We start from the raw sequence: 7669 nt of genomic DNA, 5'->3' as shown, positions 1-7669 counted from the left end.
GCATCCATAGTGGCTAAAATATAATTAATTCTTAATTAAACTCAACAAATTAGATGTAAATTCACTAGGAAAAGATAGATAAAATGCTCACGCATCAGCGGGTGAGCTTCAACTTCCTTCAGCCCTATTATTTTGTTTTTCAATTTCATTGGTGTAAATCATCAGTGCACCTTGAATTTGTTATTGAAAGTTAAATTCGTTGCTGAAATAATGATTTAGCTAATCTTTTTTTTGTTGCAAATCATATTTAGAGGTAAAATTTTTGTGGCTGAAAATAATCATAGTTGAATTTATCATTGAAAATTATTATTGAACTGAATTTGTTGCTGTAAGTTGAATTTGTTACTGTAAGTCAGTTGAATTTGTTACTAATCAATTTTTTTTATCGGAAAACATTACCAAGTTAAATTTGATGTTGATTATCATCACTGAACCTTAAATTTGTTGATGTAAATAATCACTTAGCTAAATATTTTATTGTTGTAAAATTTTTTTTGTTTTTTCTGTTGTTAGAATTTCAAAAATATCTTTATCACAAACACCATCAAAAACACCACCATCTCAAGAACAAGCATCGTCAACTACTGAAATTACAACTAAAAAAGTTTATAACAATAGAGGGAATATTGATCGTGCTTGGGAGCATTGTAAACAAATTGTTGAAAAATCAGAAAAAATCACTATGATGTGTATATATTGTGACAAACCTATTAGAGGAGGTGGGATTAATCGATTTAAGTATTACTTGGATTTGATTTATCGATTGTGTTATCTTTCGCTCGTTCTTGTTCATTTCAATTGAGAAAGTATTTTGTACTAGTAACTAGTTTATTATCTCTTTTTACATCATTAGTTATGTTTAAGAACTGATACTTGATTATTATTAATATATTTGTGAAAACATATATTTTAACTTTTAATTTTAATTTTATTTTTATAATTTTATATTTTTTATTTAATTATGACCAGGTGAATTAGTAACTCGATAATCCGATAGTATAACCAGGTTAATTATCAGTTCAATTATGATAACTATGACTTTCCGTGAGAGAATTAATTTGAATGTAAAGTAAGGTTAACTTGGAGCATTGAGAATTTCGGTAGTGCTTAATGTTCGGTCGATTTGTCCAGCCCAGAACAAGCCCAAAAAAATTAGAGACAAGACAAGGTAACGGATGGATGAGGGTCTGTGCTTAACCATCTCTCTCGGGTTCGATACTCATTGAAAGATGGGAATGGAGCTTGCTTGCTTGCTTGGGAGAGTCGTCTACTTTGTCTCTGCTCGAGGGATTAGTTATTGGACTTTCGGCCTAATGGATACCCTGGTGTAAACAAAAAAAACATCACAACAAAACAAGATAAGGTGGACCGTGCTATCGTCTAAAATAATTTGAGCTAAATCCCTTGATTAAGCTAAATATAGATAATGATTTTGGGCTGTGAACATGGAAGTCCGAAGCTAGTAAGAGAAGGAAGATAAGAAGTAATTTAGAATGACGAAAGAAAAAAAAATGCAGGGTGCCAAATCTTATTGGAATTGTTTTTGGGTCATGGTGGTTGTAATATTTTTAATTAGTAAATGTTTAGAATAAAATTTTCTGGTACAAGGTTCATTATTTTGTTATGGATCAGATGATAGCACTGAGGGTATCATGTGGATTGGACCAAGTTTGGTTTTTTGTTCCCCATCGCAATTTAAGCCATTTTCAGAACACCCTCTTTTCTTCTTTAACAAAATTTAAGCCCATGTTGGATTCGTGAACCAAAAATAAGCCCAACTTAAAGATTAACTAAACCACCTCGTATTGGAATTGGATCAAGGCATCAAGCACTCAAGTGTCAAGACCCAAAAGGGAAAAGGAAAACTAAAATAAAATTGGGTTAAATAAGAGTTTGATCTTATCATAACGGATCCCTTCTCACAGGAATCAACTCCACAATAGTCGCCTCTTCGCCATTAGCTGCAGGAGAATTAGTGGTTATGGAAGCTCTAATTATGTTAAGAAATTTTTAGATGGAGAAGGTTATCATAGAATCAGATAATCAGATACTTGTTCAAGGCTTAAAGTCACATACATTAATTACAGATATTCAGGTTATACTAGATGACCTATTGTATTTAGTAAAAGGCATGCCTAATTGTGGTTTTACCTGGACACTCAGATAAGTAAACTTATTAGCGCATGAAGTCGTCAAATTCACAGGTCAGGGGTCTCTTCACCAAAATTGGATCACATTTATTCAGCCTTCCATCAAGAATATTCTTCGTAAGGACATTTTGGGCGTTTCAAGAATTGCAAATACATTATAAGTGTTAACAGGGAGTTTTTTGGGAGCCGTGGCGGATTCTATAGGTTGTTGTGGAGAATAACTTGGCGCTCCAGGTTACACTTCGGATTTGAGAGGCAGGCGTAGCAGATGAGACACGTGGAGTTAGGAGGGTGCTACATTGATGGAGGTGTTTACAGATGTGGGCTGTTTGACATTGATCTTGGATTTTTAGATTAGGTTGGTGGTAGAATGGTGAAGATGTGTCTGTTGCATGTGCGAATAACTAGCTTGACCATAATCAATGCAATTGGAAGGTTGTATTGAAGTGTTGTACACGAAGTGATGTGGTGTTTCTGCAGTACTGGATTGCTATTGCCGGTAGACGGAGGGGGTTAACAGCAGCCTTGAAGTTGCAGTTTCGCGCATGGCTCACGGCTGCGATGGCGGACCAACACTGTAGCATCAAGTTGTCACCAGTCGCCTAGAGTGTGCTGCGCAATCAGGTTGGGGAATGGAAGCTGCTGCAAGGGATGGAAAGTGCAGCGCCTCTCTCAGTCTCTTGCACAATCAGGATTGTCGTGGCAGCTTAGGAGTTCTGTTGGAGCCTGGGTTTTGTTGGCCCAGGTCTTAGTCCAAAAAAAAAAAAGAGTTTGGTCTTATAAAAGTATTTGATTTTTTTTTTTAGGTTAAATAAGTGCTTCATTCTCTGTTTAGGGCATAATATTTATTTGGGTGAGTTTTTTTAAAAAAAAAATTTAATATTTAAAAATCTATCATGTTTAAATAAATTAAATGAATTGTATTACTTAACACGATAATACATTATGAATCACATAATTCAAAATTAGTTATTAACACAGCATAAAAAATTTAACGGGATATTATATAGTATTTACTTTTTTTTAACTGAAGAAAATATATAAATAAATAAAGAGTGCAAGAGAAACATGGTCCATGAGCTAGTGGAGTGTCCACTTTCCATTAGCAATCTCAAAGTCAACTTAATAGCTGAAAAATAGTTCCACCCACAATTGAAGTATGAACAACATACATCTTCTTCACATTTAAAAAAGGTAAATAGTTGGGGAAAAAAATAAATAAAGTTTTCAAAACCAAATTAATTGATTTTCTAATAATAGAATCTAAATATCCATGACAAAGATAGACGCGCACAAAAAGAAAAGAGAAAAAGAAGAAAGAATGGTATACAAAAGGAGTAAAAAAGTAAAAGTGAAGAAGTTATCTTCAAATTTAGTTAGTGTTCATAGGATGCCTCAATAACATTGAATCTTTGAGAAAGGAAGTGAAGTAGTTAAAGGACTTCATCAAACCAACACCCACTCTTGTTGAAAGTAACAAAAAATACACTAGAAACTAGAAAGTGAAAGAATATGACCTGTTGCAAAATAAGGTTTGAATTATATGGTAAGGTGTTCAAATTGAAAAAGAATAATATGATATAATTACAGCAAAGACCTAGGAGCACCACATACATGTAAAATTGTAAATGCTTCTTTCATTATATTAGTTTTCAAAGTCAACCCTTTTCACAAATCACACATAGTTTTCAAAGCCCCTTTATACTGTAACAACTAATCTTCAATATTAAAATGCATGTCTACTTCACACATTTCTTGTTAATTCATTGATGTGCCGTGCCGTTGCAACCGCTACTGACGAACAAATAAAATATTACAATATTATTAATAATCAATTTTCATATATCTATACTCATTCCTAATAATGGATGCATAATAATGTTTGATCAAACTTTGTAGGCCATGTTATAATTTTATTCGCATGACTAGAAGCTGTTTTTAATTTATTAATTATTGGCATCTTCATATTGGAATAGATTCTAAATTAAAACCACAAACAAAATGTGATGAAGCATACATTTATGTAAGAATAAATATTTTAATTTTGTCATTTTGTGGAGAAAGGATAAACGTATATAACAATTCTTTACTAGACAATTTTCTTTTTTGGGATCAATACATAAAATTACATTATATCATGATGAATAATAAAAAAAAAGAAAGAAAAAAAATAATAATACAAAAATTATGTGAACCTCTTTCAATGGTGCAATGGGTTTGGACCAGTTGGAACAAGGCGTTTATCAACACCATACCGTGGATCAATCTCGGCCGCGGTCATATGGCTCCGGTGGTGGTGGTGATGGCGGTGCCGGTGATGCCGTTGGTGGTGGAGAAATGGAGAGAAGTTGAATCTAGTGGTTGTTGCTAACATTTTCCTATGGGCAGAGTTGGTGATGAAGAAGGTGTCACCATTATTATTATTGGAGTTGAAAGCAAACCAGCCAAGAAAGAAAACAATGATCAAGAGCAAAGAAATCCAAAGAATGAAAGTAAGTACATGTTGGAATCTGATGATCATGCCCATGATGATGAAAAGGTACAAAAGGGTTGGAAAGATTGCATGGAAAGTGGAGAGAAAAAGAAAGGATTTTGATGATGGAATAATAATAATAATAATAAAAAGAAGAAGAAAAAGAAAAAGAATGGAGAGTTTTGAAGGTTTGACAGCTTGAAGGTGCTAAGTAGTATGAATAAGAAATGGTGCTACCAAAGTTTGACATGGGAGAGTGCTTGCTTCCATGAGACTTTAGCTTATAAATTATATAACATAATTTAATTTGAGAGAGAGAGAGAGAGTTAATATGGAAGGTGCAGTATATGCGGAGAGGAGGCAGAATTGTCGAGCATTCTTCTTCCAATGAAGCTTCCTTTGCGTTCAAGGAACATTCATATGCCTCATTAAGACCACAAACAATTAATTGTCAAACCTTCAATTATATATAACTTGCTTCTACCATATGACTATATATATAGGGCTACTACCACTTAGGTATATATTTTTACCACTATATCTATGTATATATCTAACAAGACCTCTTCTATTAAAATATAGAATAATATCATACAACTCAGGTCTTAGAATCTAATAGATAGTCATTACTTTAGTTTATCATAATAAAGGGATGACTCTTACATGATTATGTAGGAAAAATAAGTCATAAAGATAAATAAGATTAGATAGAAAAGCCAAAATATTCAAAACATGAAATATTAGGATACGTTTGATTTGTATTTTTATTTTTATTTTTGTTTTATTTTCAGAACTTAGGAAAAGAAATAATAGGTGAAAACAAAAAATAATTTTTTTTTCTTTTTTTCTTTTTTTTCTATAAAATTCTAAAAATAAAAAAGATTGAAATAAATACAAATCAAACATACTCTTAAATTGTAAAACTAGTGAAAAAGATATTTTTTTAAGTTAGTAAAGTTAGGATAATTAAATTACTAATTGACATGAAGGAAGGAAATTCCAATTTTGTTGGGTTCCAAATACACAAGCATCTTGTATTGATCCAATCACTCTAATCGATTAAACATGTAACAGAGTCATTTTATATCAAAAAAGATAGAGATGGAAAGAATGGAAGAACATCTTGAAAGTTACTTTTGTCTAGTAGAATTTGGTGGGCTCTTAAATTTTGTCAAACCATGAGTTCTAAATTTCCAAAGCTCATGTGTGATAGACAAAGACACCTACATTAATACTAGTACTAGTTTTCAGAGCAAGTAAGCAACTGAAATTGATGAAAACAAAATGGAAACACAAGTGCCAAAAAAAAATTTATTTTTTACCATTATTATTAAAGAAAAATTATAAGCGACCTTACAATTACCTCGAAAGACAACAAGGCTCTCAACAAAAAATACTTTTTTCGGCCCTAATTTTTATTTTTATGAGACCTCTCTATCAATATTTTCTCTCTGTATTAATAGAATAAACTTACATGACATGTTAAACAGTTGATTTATCCATTAAGAATCAACTAGGATTAACAAATTTTTTTTGTTGTAAATTTTGTTGTCTTTTAAAAATAATTGTCAATGCTATTTAGTTTCTTTTTTATATTTTTTGTTACTTTTTTCAAATACATTAGCTAAATTTACGGTATAAAACTAAGAAATATTAGTGATTTTTAAATTATTTTTACTTATAAAAAGTAAATAGATAATATATTAGTGATTAACGTGTCACATAAGTATGTTTTGAAAAAAAATTATTCACAGAGAGAAGAGCTAATCAATTCCAAAAAGTTAAATATCAAAGACAAAAAAGAAATCTTTTTTTATTAGGAGCTTCAAAATTCTTTGAAAAAATTATTCCAGGAATCGAAATAGGTATTTACCCTTATTATTATTACTACTACTACTTCTATAATTTTCTATTAAATATATGTTTCGTCTAAACGCACGTTATGGCAGCATGCTGTATAGTAGTCGGCAGAAAGAGAGAAAAAGAGTGATAAGATTATTTATTTTGACCACAATTTATTTTTTTTTAAAAAAAAAGTATTGACCGACAATTGATTTATTTAATTTAAGGGAAAAAGAAAAGGAAGACTTACAACTATAATGTTTTATTTTCTATTTAATTCTTCCGTTTTAAGCATATAGTACTACATTACCTTGTTACTATTGAGTTGAGTTTTGACCTTCAACTTCAGCACCATCAAGCTGGCATTAAATATCTAGATCCGCTTCACATTATAGTTTTATATTAGTAATAATTAGTTATAATAAGGTTGTGAACTATATTGTGCCCATCCATATATTTATAATGATGTATATTCGTTGGAACACGCTAAAGTTGCATAGGAAAACAGAAAACACTTGCTTGAATTGTACTCTTCTATCAATATAATGCTTATTTTGATTGATTTGTATGTACGAATAAAAATCTTGATGAAATTTCCACATCTTATATTGTATATCCATCCCTCAAGAATTGAGGATGATTGAGCAACGGAAGCATGTTGCCTCGACAGGAATACACAATTTTTTCAGCTCAAATAATATTGATTGAAATGCTTTAAAAATTTGTATCTTGCTATGCCATTTCTGATTCTTCATCATGCTATTATTGTCTTGAAGCATTGAATAATCATATTTGTGTTGTAAAACTTTTACTATGTCGACAGATCAAAGACTAATCCATCGCAGATTGGAACTTTAAGAGTTTGTCACTGGCCAATGAGTTGCTACATGAATGAGTTGCTGCATGCACAAGGTAGGATTCAAACCCTCGACACTTGCTTAAACGAACTAGTGAACTAACCACTAGACCAACCCAACTTGGTTTAATATTTTAAACAGTAATCTTGTAGTAAATCATGTTTGACTTTGAAGATGCAAGGGAAGAACGAACTAACTTCTGCCCATCTCTCTTAAAATCTTTGGGAAATGGGCAACTTGCGTGGATCTTGCAAGTTGGAAGCTTTGTTGAGAGAGAGAGAGAATTTGATAAATAGTAATGCCATCACAAAAAAAAAATGGTGTTTCTTTTTGGTTTAATTTAATGG

This window comes from Arachis hypogaea, chromosome 1 (assembly GCF_003086295.3).
Source record: "Arachis hypogaea cultivar Tifrunner chromosome 1, arahy.Tifrunner.gnm2.J5K5, whole genome shotgun sequence".
NCBI lineage: Eukaryota > Viridiplantae > Streptophyta > Magnoliopsida > Fabales > Fabaceae > Arachis > Arachis hypogaea.
This window is presented reverse-complemented; position numbering follows the sequence as displayed.